The 18,804-nt window shown below is 40.4% G+C and overlaps 1 protein-coding gene across 2 annotated transcripts in view; it reads left to right on the forward strand.

Annotated features, from left to right (window-relative positions):
* Positions 1-548: 548 nt before the first annotated feature.
* PLCB1 (phospholipase C beta 1) overlaps positions 549-18,804 on the forward strand; it is a 680,752-nt gene continuing 662,496 nt past the window's right edge. Inside the window, exon 1 of one of the 2 annotated variants that reach the window (XM_074317198.1) lies at positions 549-1,025. The gene's annotated coding sequence lies outside the window, so the exon portion shown is untranslated. The remainder of the gene's footprint in view (positions 1,026-18,804) is intronic. The other variant, XM_074317199.1, reaches the window with a different exon arrangement.

Raw genomic sequence — 18,804 nt, forward strand, 5'->3', positions numbered from 1 at the left:
GCCCGGGCTTCAACACTAGCGCGCTGCAAACTCTCAGGCGCGGCGCTGTTTCCCCAAAGAGCTCTCACGCCAAGCCTCTCAATTGCTCTCTTCTCTACTAATAAATAATAATTGTCTTTTCAAAACGCTGGTTGTGGCCGGCGCTGGAGAGCTCCAGCTGGAGGGGAAAGCTGTGGGTTGCCTCTGTGATCCCTCCCTAACGAGCCCTTTCCCCCCCAGTTTGGAGCTAAAGACACTCACAGGCTCCCGCTTAAGTTCCCCAGAAAACCCCCAGGGAACGGAGGGCTCTTGGACACCTCTGGCACCCCTGCCACCCGGGCACCGGGCATGCTCAGAGGGCGCATAGGAGGTGCAGGCGTTGGCTGCAGTGGGGCCCAGGAGCCGGAAGGTGCCGCTGCGGTCCCACTTCCCGGCTCCTGACCCAGCGCGCAAAGTTGTGCTGGAAGCCACGGGGGGAAGGAGGGAACGAGCGCGCGCGGGTGGCGGGGAAGGGGGGGCGGGAGGAGGGAGGAGGGGAAGGAGCGGGGGGGGGTGGGTGCCGAGCGTGTGTCACTCTCTCTCTCCCTCTGTGTATAGAGGATGTGCTGAATGGTGCGCTTGGAGGCGACGGCGGCTGAAGAACAGTATCCGGCGGCAGCTGGCAGCCTCGGCTGGCCGGCTCGGCTTCTCCTCGCCCTCCGAGGCTCCGCAGTCACCGCGGGCGCCCGACCCCGCGTCCCGCCCGGGGCATGGCTGGGCGCCTGGTCCCCGCGTGCTCCGCCTGCTGAGCCGCGCCTGAGGAGGTGCGGAGGCCAGGAGGCCCGGGGAGGCCGGCGGAGGAGTTGAGTCGAGCACCTCGCGAGCAGAGAAAGGAGCCGGTACCCCGCGCCCCGCTCCGGGTCCCCTGCCGCGCTCGCCCGGGCTGCCCGGAGCCCCGATGAGCCCAGATGGCCGGGGCTCAGCCCGGAGTGCACGCTTTGCAACTCAAGCCCGTGTGTGTGTCCGACAGCCTCAAGAAGGGCACAAAATTTGTCAAGTGGGATGATGTAAGTATTGGGGGGCCAGATTCGGGGCGCTGGCGGGGACACTGGGCAGAGCAGTGGGGCGGGAGGCGTGGGGGTGGGGCGAGGGGCGCGTTATGCAATGGGCGCACCGCGAACCGGTAGGGGCGGCCTCCCCGGCACAGGTTGGCGACTTCCCAGGCGAGGGGCAAAGAGCAGGGTCTTTGCGCGTGCTCCTGTGTTCTCCGGGCTTAGGTTGATATTCCTACTGGGTCCGGCAAGCTCCCTTTGCGGGTCTTCACTCTTTGGGGCCAATGGACTAGGAAGGGCGGGCTTTGCCTTGTGGCGGGTCCTGAGAGTTTGGAAAGTGGTGTAGTGTGAAGTTGGGACCAGCTGGAAAGCGCTGAGGTGTGAACAAGACGCGCCCCTCTCCACCCGCAGAGGAACCCCTATTACCTCCTTGCCCTCTTTCAAGAAGGAACAGCTGCGAAGTCCGAAACTGTTTAGTGACTGCTAACCCTCCTAGAGCTTTTATGGGAGCCCACGCGGCAGAGGACTCCGTGGTCCAGCCGACAGGTGGTCATTGATACCAAACTTCAGCGTTTGGCTCCGCAGTGAGGTGCCCTGAGAAGGGCTGGGGAGGACACACCCGAGGAGGGCTAGAGAGAGAAAAGGGGGGGCATTGAGGGGTCCAGGAGGCTCAGTGGGCCTGCTGGCAAATGGGGAAGGCTGGTCCTGAGAATTGAACTGGCTGGAGTCGTCAACTTGAAACACATCTGTCAATACATCCTTCCCCCACCCCAGTTTACCCACATCTTTTGTCGGGTGGGGCAGAGCTTAGCCCAGCCTCTGATCTCCAGTGTTTCACGTGAGTCCTGAACCCCAGGAATTCAAGTGATCCACGAGTCCTCCCCCCGACAGTTGCCTTCAAACACTGAATTTAATGTTGCTGAAAACACGGGCATCTTCAGGTGGAGGACATTACCGTATCAATTTTGTGTTCTGAGTGCCATTCAAAAAGTTTGACAAGAACAACCCACTGGAATTAACCTGAGCTGCCAGAATCTAAGGAAATTCACGTTCAAATGACTAAGACATCTCCTTAAACGGGGAATTACAGGAGACTGAGGTGTACTTCTTGCCGAAAAGATTTTCCACCTAGTAAATTATAGCCTATTATCCTCCAGAGTATTTTTCTTTAATCTTCTTAAGTCATTTTTCAATGTCTGAGAACAATTTAAATATTCCAGGTAGTGAATCCAATTACTTAGCTGAGTGGGTCGGTGTGTATATTTTGTCCACTTGGAAGTGCAAATGGAACTTGGAGTATGAGCCACAGCTTCCTTGAAAGCTCAGGCCAATTATTAAACGCTGTATCCAGGGGCGTAAACATACATCCTTTTACTGCAGACTTTACGGTTTTCTCCTTCTGTTCCAATCTAATGACCGGATGTTTTTTGTAAATGGAATAGACAATAAGTTCAGACATAGATTAAACACTTTGTGTCAAGGGAAAACAAAAAAGGAAAATGCAGTTTAACAACTAAAACCATCCTGTCCATCTTGAGATCCTTGAATAGAGAGCTGCTGTGATGATGGATTTACTGAGAAAGAATGAAGGGCAGAAGGAAAAGAGAAAGAGACTTTGCAGAGTACAAAAAGCGTATTCCAACATAAGCTCGGGATTTATTCACGGTGATAATTTTTAACTGTATTTTAAATAATTCTCCAGAATGTCTTGTTTGGAAGAAAATATCCTGTGTCACTTTGAAAGTGAAGGTCTTCTGTGGAAACATATTTTGATATATGCAGGTAGATGATTTTTATTATTTGCACTTGTCACATATTTCTTCCCCAGCTTCCAGTGCCAGGTCCTGAGCTAGATCCTCGGGTGGTGAGGAAAGTAGACTAAAGTACCTAGCATGGTACAGAACTTACATAGTAGGTAGAGGAGACAGGAAATGATCAAGAACACTGTTGATACAGAAATTATGAGTGATGCAATGAGAGTAATGGAGAGGCCACCAGTGAAACACCATCTGAACAAAGTGAGAAGTACTCCCTCTGAGCAGTAGAATCTCTGATCTTTTATAAGGAAGAACTCAGATTGCACCCCAGAATCACAGTATCCGGAATATGATGAACCATCCTGCAAGTTTCTTGGCTCTCTTGGCCTCTGTAGTGCTCGGTGGACTAAGAGGGACCCAGACTTTCTTAGGTTGCCTGCATCTTCCCCAGGTGTCACCCCTCTACTCCTCCTTCTAGAATCAAGCCAGTTGAGGTGATCTGGCTAGTTATATTGCATCTAAGTGAGATTGTGTGTTGAAGATGAAAAATAACTAGATCTTGAGTCCAAAAGCCTGGGTTTAGCTGTTCGTTCTATTGTGGGTCAGCTGTGTGACTTTAGGTTAATCAGTTAAACTCTCAATCTTTGCTGCCTCTTGCACAAGACTGAGATTACCACATTTTCTACCTATTTTGTCTACTAGTTCGGAGTAACCAGTAGGATAAAGCAGCCCTTCTCACACTTAAGTCCACATCAGAAACATCTGGAGGGCTTGGTAACAAATTGCTGGGTTTCACCCTCAGTTTTTGATTCAGAAGGTCTTAGGTGGGGCCTGAGAATCTGCTTTTTTCATAAGATCTTGAATGAGGCTAAAGCCGCTGTTCTGGGGAAACGCACTTTGAAACCACTGAGGTAAGGTTTGTGAAAGAACATGAAAATTGTGATAGCACAATCCTATGGGCCTCTGTAAGTTTTTGCTGGTTTGGGAATTTAATTTTGTCTCTCCATTTGCGTTTTGAGAAATTCATCCAGTTGGTACCTAAGAGGTAGAAAGACCTCATGACATAATCCTGGACAATCCTTTCTCTGATGCTCTGACTGGCTTATCCCACATTCACACATTTCTTTTCAACTTCTCATACGCCATAAAACATTTTCAGCATTTTCACCTGCTTGTAGTGAGATTGTCAGAAAGGGAAAGGAAAGAGAGAAGACTCTTGTGAGGCCATCTAGTCTGACTTCCTTTCTTTGAGCAGAGGAGGCCTTTTGACCCTGACTTTGGAAAATACCTGCTGCCCTCTGCCCTAAGAGTACATCTGCATCTGCTTGTCTGGAGGAAAAGTAAATGCTGGAAATAATTTTAAAAATCTCTCAAATATCAGATCTCGCTTCAAAATTATAGAACATTGCTCTATGGTCTTTAAGAGACAGGCTGGGCAAACTCATAAAACAGATTCTTAATTGCCCATTAGAAAGCATAGTGGAACATTTGAAAATGAGTTTCGGGTTAATTAGAATTGTGAAGAGATTATCTCTTGTTGCTTGAGTGGCTAAAGCACTTTAATTGTCCTGACCATCATATGGAACGGAAGGTGTCACCCAGAGGTTCCAGTGCCCCGCATAATCTGTTGGCTACCTGCCAAAGTCATGGTGAGATTGTAGATGCCCTAAGGGTGGTAGTCAAAATCTTTGAGATAGGCACCACTCATCACAACAGACAGTAGGTGGATAACGGAGTTGGAGTGGGGTCTTGGAGACACCAGAGCCAGACATTAACCTTTGAGAGGTCCAGGGAGTCTGCCATGATCTGTAGGGGCATATAGAAATATTTCAATGTTTGAACAACTAGTAATGGTGTATACAGTCTCAACACCAAGGCCAAACTTTGTCCTTCAGAACTTGGCCAGACAATAAAGACCTACCTTGGCTACCTGTTTCACCAGTGATATCAAGGATGCCACTTTATCCTTGCTTTTATTTTGCATTTGTGTATTATCAGGCTCTGGTGGTAAGAGGTGGGTATAAAGGACTTAAGCCATTGTGAGAGAGTCCTGGTGAGATGGACGGTGGAAGGGGTTACTTTCTCCAGCTCAGTTAGGGAGCTTGGGAGATTTTGAGTCTGGCCCTTCTTGTTATTGGTGTTTGGCCTTGCTTTGTTTTCCACAGGGTGGGGAGGGAAGGACAAAAACCATACAGTAGGGCTCCCAACCCCTGATTTTCCCGGTTGAACATCTGAGGACCCAGAAGTTGCAGTGCAACTTTGTTCCACCACCTCTGGGGCATGGGAGGCTTCTCATCTGTTTGTCTTTTCTTTTTCTCCACTCTCGCCCTCCAAATTCAGATCTCATTGGGGTAAGTTACTTAATGCATCTCAGCCTCAGTTTCCTCATCTGTAATGTGAAGATTTTAATACTTCTTGCAGCACAAAAGAGCTGTTAAGGTTAAATGAGTAAAGGAATATGCATTACTTTGTATAATGTCTGACATACAGGAAACCCTCAATAGCACACACTTTTAAAACTGATCTTCTCGGGGGTGGCCTGTTAGCTCAGTTGGTTAGAGCATGGTGCTAATAACACCAAGGTTGCTGGTTTGATCCCCGGCCACTGTGAGCTGCGCCCTCCTTGAAAAACAAAACAAAACGACAACAACAAAAAGTTATTCTCTCCCCAATAATTAGAGGGCCATGAATTTTATCAAAGTAGTCAGTGTGTTAGATGACTCTTTTATTCTACGAGTGAGACGATCCAGATCTTCCTTCCATTCCCTTTAAAGTGCACTTTGATTTTCATATTTTATCATTTGAAAAGAAAAAATTCAGTTTTTATTTGTTTTATTCAGTTTTTTCAGAAAAAATGAATCTACATAAAAAGAAAATCAGTTTAAAAATCATCCAAAAGTTTTACTTCCACTTAAATTCCTTAAAAAAATACATATATATAATATATGAACATATTTATATTTATATATACATGTATAAATATATGTATGCAGTAGGTGCACAGATATGATTCTGGGAAGGAGGAAACAGTTAAAAGAAACTCTTATAATTTAACAAGACTGTGTGTATGTGTGTGTGTGTTTGTGTGTATATATATATATATATATATATATATATATATATATATATACACATATAGAATAATTGTACATCATACATCCTGTCTTATAAGCATAGTCTACTATTCAAAATTCATAATTGCTAGACTGGTTCAGTTTGAGAAGAAGGCTGAGGGAGCTCAGGTTTGGATTTGCATTACTGTCCTGTAGATTTAAAACAAGAAACTCCCTCCTCCCTTTCCACCACAACCCTCTCCCCCCAAAATGCCCCACAGCTAAAACAAGTAATAATACTAATAATAATGATAATAATAATAATAACATGCTAGATATTGCACATTTCCCAGCTTCCTAAACTAAGCTTACTTAGAACTTTCGCATGCATAGAAGCTGCAGTTACAGATTCCAAAATTATGACAAGAGAATGAAGGAAGATGATACTGACAAGACTAATGAGGGAGCAGAGGTGGGCTTTCAGCAGCATTCACTTTGTAAAGGTTATGGGAAATCGGGAAGAAACAGCTCTGGTTGGTAAGTTGTGGATCCAGATGGGGCCCTCACAGAGTGAGAGGGGGATTTTAGACTGGAAGGCTGGCAGGTACCTTCTAAAATGCCACTTACAGATGCCCAGCTATGTCCTTTTTTTATTTCCAAAGTGCTTTTGTGAATTTCTCATTGACAGTAATTATGGTTACCTAAATGTGAGAATATTGCTTTTCCAAAGTGAGTCAATAAAGGTTTTTGAAGCTTTTTATCAGTGTAACATGTGTACAGTTAAACACACAAATCTTGTGTCCAGCTGAGTCAGTTTCCACAGTTCCTTCAAGGGAAGATCAAGAAACAGCATTGTCAGCCCCTCAATTCCCAGAGTGCTCCCTTCCAGTCCCTACACCCACCCTCCAAGGGTAACTCCATAGATGAGTTATGCCTGTTTTGATCTAATAAGACTATTTTTTAAATTGTCAATGAAAGCAAAACGAAACAAGCCCTCTTTTACCTAAAGCATTTTTATGATGGCTGAACTCTCTTGAACAATAGCAACAAAAGTGACTTATCTTCTATTTAGATGATACTTAATTGGGTCCTTATGTGTCCTAAGGTGAAGTCTGAGAAGTGAGGCAGGTATAATACCCTAGAAGAGGAAAGAGTTAAGCCAGGCTCTAGTAATTTAGCAAGGAAAATGCAAGCCCGCAGGCTGTTATTGGCATAGCAAAGTAGACTAGTGGAGTGCTGTTTTTGGAGTATGTTTTTCTCTCATTGGGTTTCTTTCTTATCTAGCCTGACTTTGATATTCCCACCTATGGTACATTAGGATAATTTGCTCTGGCTATTAGCATATCTCAAATACTTCCCTTGAAAGTTTAATCTATCAATAAATAGCTTCAAATTATGTTTACCTGCGATGACATTTAAATGGGACGGGAACATTTTGCTTTTTATGTTGAACTGATAACCTGGAGTTAAATGTTTCTTTATCAGGGTTGTTTCATGTTATCATGAACAAGGAAGGAGTGCCAGTGTAAAATGGAATGTGATTGATTGTGAATTGTGGGTCTCTCCTAAACAACAAATCCTTGGTAACTGAAAACGTTAGTTTCCATATTGTCCAAGCTAATATTTGGCTCATGCAGCCTTTTCAGGTCGTGTCATAAATTCCATCTGCTCGGACAGATTTCATAATGCTCCCTTTCCCCATCTATGCCATGTTTGATTCCCCAAAAAGAGCCATGTGTCCCTATGTTTCAGTAGGGGAAGGAACATAGATGAGACATATTTCTGAGATCAGTTAGAAATGAGACCCTAAGAACATCATCAATTTCTGTAAAACAATAACTGAAATAGCATAAAAAGAAGGTCAGACTCTTTAAGAGGCTTTGGGATTCCTCTGACTCTTTAAGGTCTGATATTTGATGATTTAATTATCTTCTTCACATGCTAATTTTAATGTTTGGAATTTTTAAAAACATTTGTATTCTGAAAATATGTTTAGGTATGTATGTTAATTGATATCGACTAAATCTGTATATTTATTAAGAAACTAAGTTATTGGAAATGAGGAAACATAAAATGAGAAAAAATATTAGTATTAAAACAGAATTAAAAGCATCCTACATCTATTTTACGCTGCAGAGGCTCTTTTAGTTCACAATATTTGCTTAATATTGTTTCTTTTTATTGCATTGAAGTTTTATGAGCAAGTTCAGTGAAAATGCATTAGTTAGCAAAGAAAACAATTTTACCTAAACGAGTCATAATGGATCTCAATATATAATATTGATATTTAGGAATTAAGAGATTATTTTTCTGTTAAAAATCAAATTTTCTTAGGAACTTGTGTATGGATTAGGTAAGGGGAATTTAATTTGATGCATTTTATAGAAGAGGCCATATGAGCTCAAAAAGGAGATGGAAGACCACAGAGCAAGTCCGTGCGTGATCTAGTAGATTAAAAAAAAAAAGAGAGGTGAACCAGAATGCTTTCTCAGGTGTGCTGGTTTGGATATGGTTGAGTCTCACTTAGCATCCATTTTTACATTCTCTTAGTAGGGCTTTTTATAACACAGAGTCTGGAAATCCAAAGCTACATTTTTAGATAGACTCCCTGAGGAGTCTAATATTATGGCTGCAAATTAAGTTCCACCAGTGTGAGATACACCCATATGAGATTTGGAGGGCAGAATGTGCAAGAGGCTACCTTTCTGCGTTCTTTGGGTTATTTCTACATATGTGTGAGACGTTGAAGAAAGAAGTGTCACCTTCTGGAATCGTCCATGGACATAAAGATCCAATGGCAATAGTGGCTGCTCCTTGTTGTTAGATTACTCTTTCTTTGTCTTCAAATGAGCTGGCATGTTTTTGACTGCAGGGGCTCCTTCTTGATTTCTCACCTTTCCCAGTGAAGGAGGCAGTAACTCTGAGGGGTCAGTGGTGAGGTGTTCTGGGCTCATTCATGGAGGCTCAACCTGAAGCCCACTTCTCCAGTCCTTTTGTCAAGTGCTCAATTTCCTGTAATTAAATTCCTTTATGTTCACAATTTCCAGAGAGGTTTTTGTTTCCTTCGTGAACCCCTACCCGATATGGCCTTTTCTGGATGTAGGATTTCATGACTTTTAGCCCTAATGTGCAATAACCATCTAGATATCCTATGTAATTTTCTCCTTCAGTATTACATTTGAATAAAATAGAATTTTGCTGTAATGCTACCTCTGGAGTTCAACATGAGAGTGACATTTACAAGTATAACTGACACTTATAGTTGTAAAGCACTACTATTTATTTACATTTATACCCATGCAGTCATCAAGACCACCTGAGTGGTAGGAAAAGAGCAAGTGTTGTTATTCTTTTTTTTATTTTTTTTAATTAAAGTTTATTAGGGTGACAATTGTTAGTAAAGTTACAAAGAGGTCATCTATATATCACATTGTGTGGTCACCACTATTATTCCTGTTTCACATAGGAACAAACTGAGGCTTGTGAGTTGTGACTTGCCCAAGGACACACAATTAGTTAGAGTCAGAGACAATTTAAAACTAGGTCTTCTGATTAAATTCAGGGCCCTTTCCAGTTTACTATGGCACCCCCAAACAGGATTCTTTTGGTAACAAAAGACTTTTAATAGAATCTAAATTATTACAAGTTGAAAGAAATTTGTTGACTTTTCCAAAGAATCTTTCTAATTTTAGGATTCATACAAATGAGTCTTGGATCCTTACAAACTCATCCCTTTTGGCTATTTTTATGGTATATATACAAAGCACATTTTTGTCTACGCTATGTAGGACGTGGGGACATAAGAAAACTTCATGCTGATTTGAGCAACAGAGGCCAGTGTACACTGTAGTCTACAAATGTGCTACATCAGTCAGTCACTGATGTTTCTAAAACATGCACGTAGAAAGATATTCAGGAATGGCGTTAAAACAAATGTCACATTTTTTTTTTTCCCATTGCCTAATAAGTGACAGACATTCTTGTATCTGGCAAGACTTATTATATGTGCTTCTCCACCATTTTCTCTTCCAACATCCTTGCAAATGTCATTTGTTGCATTCCCATGAAGACTGGCTTCTTATGGGAATATTCGATGGGAAGATTAAGGATATGGTGGGCATCAAGGAAGTGTGGAGGCTGTCACCTGCCCCCAAGCAAGACCCAGAAGGGCTTGAAATTCACAGCAGTGTCAATCAAGAGACTGGGTTTGGATCCAGTGCAGGAAGTTGCATACAGGGAGGTGCCATGCCTTGTCCATATTACAACTGGACCAGGGCTCCTTTAGCTTTAATAGTATTCATCTTCTTTCCCTAGGAGAGACCATAGACCCAGCACTCAGTAGGTGCTCAGGGAATGTTTGTGGAATGAAGAAAGGGTCTGGCATGTGTCTGGCTCACAGTAGGTTTACAATGGGGAGGGTACAGTATTAAAGCAGAGCTAGAGGGCAGTCATGCTCCTAAGAGCCCTTCGAACACACAGCACATGGAGTTGGCTGGAAAACCCTGCTCTTCATCCTTCCATTCCATCTGGCATCTCCCACAGTCCGGGGGACTCTGTGGCCTTCTTAACTAGGGTTTCTCCATGTGAGATCAAGAAGCAAAATGTTTATTGTCAATACAGAGCTGACTGCTGTCACAGCACTGATTTCCTGTAAGGTCTAAATATGGCTTAAGGTTGAGTGTGTACTCACTCAATAATGATTCAATATTTGTTGAAAATTATAATGCTTAATGTATTTGCATTTCATATCCTGAATGTTACCAGTGGCTTCTGTTTTCTGATAAAGATGTTCACACATTTATCCAGATATTGCAATGAAAATTTCCCTTAAAGAAATTCAGAGGTCTTGGGGATGACAGAACAAGTGATTGGTGGTTGTGAAAACATTCTCTTCATCACGGTAATGATTCACAAAGAGAAAAATTAATATATGAGCTTTATAGCCAAAATGCAAAAAATACCAAATAAAAGACATAGTTTTAAAATATTTCTAATAAAGCTCCCACTTACTTTATTCCCTCTGTACAGAGGAAATGGGAGTCACTGGGGCAATTATTGACTTCCTCTCTTTTTCATTTCTAGTTTAATGTCCTGGGTCACCTACATTCTACCATCTTCCCTCCTGTCCCTGGGAAAGCAACCCAGCTGTGTTATGGATGGAGCCCATGCTTCCTGGTGTCTCTGGATGCTGGCTTCATTATTATTCCCCCTTTGAAAGTATCTGTGAAAGTTTTGCCTCTGTTGAAGCTCTTCTAAGAGCATATCAATATACTTTTTAGTCTTGAAAATTCCAACAGAGAGTCCAGCACAATGCCTTTAACCTTCCTTCTTCCTGTAGTTACTGTCCTCTCCCTGATCACCTCCCTTTCACAATAAATGTGTAATTTCTACTCACCATGTATCTCCTTTTCCTCACATCCCACACACTCCTGCTCTGCCCTCCAAAGCCTTATTCTGCCTTACTACTGTTTTAAAATTCTGTTGCCAAAGCTACTGGCAACTTGCTAGGTGCCAACTCCAACTGATACTTTTCAGACTCTGCTTCTTGTCCTGCAGTATCCTTCCATCTACCTATTTAGTATTCATTCACTTTAAATATGCATTGATACCTCTCATGAGCTGAACATTTTGCTAGTGGTGTGAGTTTCTGATGAAAAATGATTTGGTTCTTGCCCTCATGGTGTTTATATTCTACTGGAGGAAATAGATGCTAAACAAATAGAGGTATATATATTTTTTCATTGTAAATGTGACAAGAGATACAGAAAAAAGTACAAAAGGATAAATGAGTATACCAAGTGTGGACAGTCTCCCTAGAGAAATTCTATTTATGAAAAGACCTGAGTTGTAAGTAGGACTTGGGCAAGGGGAGTGTCAGGCCCAGGGAACGGTGTACGTGGGCATTCCAAGGGAGGAATGAGCATTTGGGACTTTGAAGGACAGAGCAGAATAAGCAAGTGGGGAGATTCATGGCTCAGGTAACGCAGGCGGGATGGCCATAGCCTGCAGGTATATGTTTAGGCCACTACCAGATCTTTTCCTAAAGTCAGTGGGAAGACATTTAAGCTGTGTTCCTCAATCTTGACATTTGGTGTCTGATCATTCTTTGTTGTAGGGGTCTGGCCTGTGCACTGTAGGATGTTTAATTTAACAGTATCCCTGGTCTCTCTACCCACTAGATGCCAGTAGCAACACCCCAGGGTGAAAAACAGAATTGTCTCTGGACGTTGCCAAAATTTCCCAGGGGTGAAAAATTGCCCCTGGTTCAGAACCACTGATTAAAATTTAAACCACTGGTATTATGTTACTGGATGTGTGTGAGTGCATGTACGTACACACACACACACACACACACACACACACACACACACACACACACACACAGCCAGTAAATACGTGAAAAGATATTCAACATCATTAGTCATTAGTCATCAGGGAAATGTAAATTAAAACCACAGTGAGATGCCACTTTACACCCCACCAGAACTTTATCTTTCTGAAATGATTGGGTTTATTCATTTGATGCTCCCACTGAGTTGTGAGCACCTGGGATGGTTGGGGATCTGAGTTTTTGTTTGAAAGACTAGTGGGTATCTTAATACAAGTCCATGAATCCCTATAGTGTCTGAAGTAACCTGCATAATATTTGAAGAAACAAGCTTGCTACTTTTCTCCACATTGTTTTAAAGGGATTTTTATACTTGTCCGTAGTAAAAGGCAAATAGTTTAATGAATCCTTCTCTACTGTTTTTGCATCCTCTATTCTGGACCTTCTTAATCTTCTCAGCTTTCCTTTATTTGGACGGATTTCAGACTGGACACACCCCTGCAAGAAAATTCTCTTCAATGCTGCTGATGCACGTATAAGTTTTACTTAACTGATCCCAATCTAACGTGCTGGTATCCATGATTTCCTTTATTGTGTGTTTTTTTGTTTTTTGATTTTTGTTTTTTTCCCCATAATCAGGGCTGCATCACTGACATGTGATAAGGCATCACATCTGATGTTCTGTGACCCTTAGAATTCTTTTCCCCTTACATAGCTGCTTGCCTCCGATATATATATTTGTCGTATTTGGCTCTACAGCTTCCCCATGGAATATTGCATGTTATTTTTCCTTGCTGACTCTAATATTGATTAGTTTAGAAGTGGATGTCTTGATTCATGTGTGCTCTCTTGTACTAGCATAAGAACACAATCACTGTAGAGTCAAGATTGCAGTCAACCTTGGCCAATAGACTCTCTGACAGTGATGCTAAGGAATGAGCTGTGGGTTTGTAGATGGGTCTTTGACCTTAATCTTAACGTGTAGGGTTATGATTTTAGAAGGGCTGCCATACTGAAACACCACAGACGAATATCTTAAAGAACAGAAATTTCTTTTCTCACAGTTTTGGAGGCTAGAAGTCTGAGATCAAGGTATTGGCAGATTGAGTTCCTTCTGAGGGCCCCGAGGAAAGAGTCTGTTCTAGGTTGCTCTCCTTGGCTTGTAGATGGCCGCCTTCTCTCTGTGCAGTCACATCTTCTTCCCTCTGTCTGTGTCTGTGTCCAAATTTCCGCTTTCCATAAGAACAGCAATCATATTGGATTAGGGTCCACCCTTATGACCTTTTGACTTAGTCACCTCTCTAAAGACTGTCTCCAAGTAAGGTCACATTTTGAGGTACTGGGGTTAGGAGTTCAACATATAAATTTGGGGTGGTGTTGGGGGCGGGCACAATTCAGCCCTTAACATACCTCAGCCTGGTTAAGTGTAGCTCAGAGTGTGGCAACATGTTGTATCTATTTAGATAGTTGAATAATTGACACTTAGAGAAGCAACTAGATTTATTTTACACTACGTTGATGTTAAAACTAGATAGAGGCTGCATGTATGGAAAACCCCAAAACTTTCTAACTGGAATCATCTCACCAAATTTGCTTTGTGAAAAAGATGTCCCTATTAACGTGAAACCTTATTTCCCCTTAAAAAGGTTTAGAGCTGCACTGCCCAGTGGACTTAGAAGGTGAACCACATAGGAAATGTAAAGTTTTCTAGTAACCATATTAAAACAAGTGAAAAGAAACAGGGAATTTTAACAATGTAGTTGATCTAATCCAATGTGTTGACTTCAAAATATAATCAATATCAAGGATTATTAATGAGCTGTTTTAAATTCTTGTTTTCATTCTCAGTTAAAATCTTACAGTATATCTCAATCGAACTAGCCATGTTTCGAGCACTCAGAGCCACATGTGGCCAGTGAACTCATATCGGACAGCGCAGGTCCAGAGCACGCGTTCTCAGATGGGGCCACATCTCCTCCAAAGACATGGAAAATGGTTCCTGAGGAATAAAAAAATCTTCCTTTTTATTTGTGTTTTGTATAAAGCACAGCTATACATATGGCATATATACAGATATTCAGATATTCAGAATATCTGTGATGTTAAAATTTCATGGAGGATGATTAGGAAAATAAATGTTGAAAAAGGCTCTTTAGCAGGGCAATAATGAAAAAAAGATTAAGTAAGATTAAGTAGTACTAGTATAGGGCATATATGTACTTGAAGGTTTAATTTCCGACACTTCCCTTACTAGCTTAGCTGTGTTTCCGTGGCAAGTTATTGAACCTAAGCCTTAATCTGTAAAATGGGGATACTAATAGTGTCTGCCTCTTTAATTATTGTAGGTATTAAAGGAGAAAATCCATTTAAAGTTCATATGGAAGTGATTGGCTCAGAACCAATGTTCAGGATGTGTCCATTATTATACTATCAGAGATTTTTGTAAAGAATATTCTGGTATTGGAAGGGAGTTGGACGACTCATGCTTTTGTCATTTCCTTCCAGTTTCTTTAGGCTGTATATGTTTTTTAGTTTCTTAACAGTGATTTATTTATTTTCCCATTTCATCTTTTTTTTATTGAGATATAAGCATCATATAACATTATATTAGGGTATAGGATTGATTTATATCCGTACATTGATGAGAAAACCATCGAAATAAAGAGTTACAGGACTTTGTAATGTTAATGTTGGTTCCAGTGACTTTTTCTTGCTGAAATGTTTCTCATTCTTTTGGATCTGGAGGTTTTGTGGAAGTCCTTTACTTTGTTCCTTGGCCGTCCTTTCTTTGGCCTAAAGATTTTTAGGGGATTCATGTGAATTGCAAAACAGCAAATTGCAAAACCTTTTACACATGTATTATTATATTAGTCTCTGCTATTGATGAGTTAAGGATGAGAGTAAAATGGTTTCTATCAAATAAAGAGGAGTAAATGGAAATTTACTGTATACCATTCAGTATTACTAACTTAAAACAGGTATGTTTATTGGTGTTCTCTTTTTCAAGGTCGATGTTTATTGGAAAAGATACCTTATAACTATCAATAAGCAAATTCAAGTTGAATTCTTAGAGGCTATGTATTTATAAGACACAGATTTGCCTCCATTTTAAGCTCACTCATGCTCTTCCGGCTTTTGCATCATTGTATGACTGTTCTAGTGCCTCACTCACTGTGGGCCTGGGTCACTGGACCTCATAGTGTGGTCCCTGGACCAGCAGCCGTGGCAGCAGCATTAAGTGCTTATTCAAAATGCAGATTCTCAGGCTCCCACCCAGACCTGTGAAATGAGAAACTCTGGGGAAAGGGCCCAGCAATCTGTTTTAAGAAGCCCTCTCGGTAAAACCCGATGCACTCCCAAGTTTTAAAACCACCATGTTGTGGAATACACCTCTTACAGGTATTGATGGGGAGATCAAGAGTAAAACATAGACCGTTTGAAAGTTGTCTCCATTATTCTGTAGTAAAATGCTGCAAGAGTTAGTCCATCAGCATTTGTCTTGGAAATGAAGGAAGATCATGCATTTCAAACGTCAAAGTAAAGCATATGTTCTGACAATTAAAAATACTTGCGATCTGGGTTGAGCGGCTACTTTGGTACGGGGAGAATATAGAGACTTGTGGCTATGTGGGAGGTGGGAAAAAAGCAGGTGGAATTAAAAATGGATATTTGTGTTTTTCTGGGTCAAATCCTGTGTAGCATGGCAAGAATGCCAAGTTCCAGCTGATCTTGGAATGTTAGAGGTGATTATGGAGGAAGCCGGCAGAGAGCCGAGATAAATGATCATTTAACAGAGGCACTGTGGCCGGAAGTGTGGGGTCAGAGCGTATTGAATGAAGGAGTTTTAATTTTGAAGGAGGAGAAGGAATAACCTAGAAATAACAGCATCTGAAACAATCAGGCAGCCTACCATGTTCCCATATAGAAATCTGAGCAGCTTCACTCGGCTCACTTTAAATATTTGATTGCCTGGGACCTTTGCAGTGAACAGTTACCGACATTTTGATTAGAATCTTGTCATACACTCTTGTCAGAGACTGATAAGAAAAGGAACTGACCTGAGAATAAGTTACATCTACAGGTTAATTCCAAATTCACCTGGAGGTGGACGTGTGTGCAGCCTGTCGGAAACTTGTATTTTGCCCAAATCTAGAAGAGTAAGTGATGAAACAGTATGGAAAATATTGCTATGATTTATTGGAAATATTGTTGTGAACGTTTACGTGTGTAATCTCACAGGAGAAGCTTAAAATATTTTTTTAAAGTATTCTTTCATTCTAATATTGTTTCCAAATGTCTTTTTTGATACTTAAAAGTAACTTTGAAATTTCAGATGAAGTTTATGTAACAGCAATATCCTTGTAAAAGGTATTTCCCAAACTGCATGTTAAGAATGAATCTTAATGGGCCTGCCAGTGAGCTCAGTTGGTTAGAAGGTAGTGCTTTTAACATGGTTGCCAGTTCCATCCCCACATGGGCCATTGTGAGCTGCACCCTCCACAAGTAGATTGAAACAACTACTTGACTTGGAGCTGATGGATCCTGGAAAAACACACTTAAAATAAAATTTAATTGTTGGTAAAGTTACATAGATTTCAGATGTACAATTCTGTAATACACGATCTATATCTCACATTGTGTGTTCACCACCCAGAGTCAGTTCTCTTTCCATCACTATATATTAGACTCTTCTAGAGTCCTCCTCTCCCAACTTTAAATAAAAACAAACAAACAAACAAAAAAACAAATAAGTTATGGGGATGTAATATACAGCATGGGGAATATAGTCAGTAATATTGTGTTAGCATAGTACTGTGTCAGATGATTTCTGGACTTACGGTGATCACTTCTTTAGGAATATAAATGCTGAATAATAATGATATACTCCTGAAACTAATATAATATTGTATGTTAGCTCTATTTTTAATACAAATCTTAAAAAATAGAAAGAAAAACCCTAAAAAATTAAAAATAAAGTAAAATGTTTAAAAAGTTCAAAAAAAAAAAAAAGAATGAATCTTAAGAATATAAGGATAAAATAGAATGGCATTTTCTCAAAAAATTAAATATAGTACTATCATATGATCCAGCTATTCTATTCTGGGTATATATTGAAAAGAATTAAAAGCAGGGATTCAAACTTATATTTGTAGACCCATGTTCATAGCAGTATTATTCACCATAGCCAAAAGGTGGAAATAACCCAAATGTTCATTGAGGATGAATGGATGAACAAATTATCACACACACACACACACACACACACACACACACACACACACTAGACTATTAGCCTTAAAAAGGCAGGAAATTCTGACACATGCTACAGCATGGGTGAACCTTGAACACATTAGGCTAAGTGAAATAAACCAGACACAAAAGGACAAATACTGTATGATTCTACTTATTTAAGGTTCCAAGTGCAGTCAAATTCATAGAGACTGAAAGTAAAATGGTGATTGCTAGGGGTTGGGGGTAGAAAGGAATGGGGAGTTATTGTTTAATGAGTATGAAATTTCAGTTCGGGAAGATGAAAAAAGTTCTGAGATGGATGGTAGTGATGGTTGCACAAAAATGTGAATGCAGTTAATGCCACTGAACTTTATACTTAAAAATGGTAAATTTTATGTTGCATATGTTTACCACAATAAAAAACGCTATGATAAACATTTGCTATTTTAGTAAACCCATTTAAACATAATCCACTATAATAATAAAAAACATTTTTATATGCCAAGCAGTGGCCTAGGTGCTTTCCCCAAATTTTCCTACTTAATTCTTATAATAAAACCCTCTGAGATAGGAATTATTATTATTTCTTTCTTTCTTTCTTTTTTTTTTTTTTTTTTCAGTTGTGGTTGTATAAAATGAGGAACCAAGAGGAGACAGGCAAGACTTTGAACACAAGGGGACAGCCTCCATAGCCTGGCTCTTGCAGTAAAACTTACCATGTAGACTAAAACCATCAATCTGCTGTGTCCACCAGGAAAAGAATCTGAAATTCCCAAATTGTCTCTGCACATTCTAATTTTCATTACAAGTCCTTTTGATCAAATAGAGGACATGACATACCACAGTTAATGTGTTTGAAAAGTTGAAATAAACTGGTAATTTATGCCTCTTTTTAAAAAATGCAATTCCTGCAAAGGCCTAAGTATTTCAGTGTAAAAATCCATGTCCAATGACATGTGTTTTCTTGTGCAGATGGTATGCCTTTCTGAAAATTGCCAAAAGGAAAGAACACAGATTTTAGAAATGTTTAATATTATAATTATAGTACATGCAGTTTTTGCTTTACAATATGCATGCTTTAAACTCAGAAGACAGTTTGTGACGTTTTGTTTTATTGTGTGAAATTTAAATTTGTTACAATTTTGTGTATATCCTTCCAAATATGTAGAAGATGGCCTTGTTTACTGTTACCTTGGAAACAGCCATGCCCAAATTTTATGTTTACTCTCTTTAGCACCATTAAAAATCATTTTATAGAGCAAATGTAATTTAAAATACCTCAAGCATAGATATTAATTAATTTTAATCATATAAAATATGTTATGATATTTAGTATCAAAATTTAGAAAATTAAATATAGTTGTTTTTAGTAGAAAACTTAAAAGACTTGTCTTAATCAAGAAATACATACATCACAGGGACTT

Source organism: Rhinolophus sinicus, linkage group LG13, assembly GCF_036562045.2.
Source record: "Rhinolophus sinicus isolate RSC01 linkage group LG13, ASM3656204v1, whole genome shotgun sequence".
NCBI classification, from domain to species: Eukaryota; Metazoa; Chordata; class Mammalia; order Chiroptera; family Rhinolophidae; genus Rhinolophus; species Rhinolophus sinicus.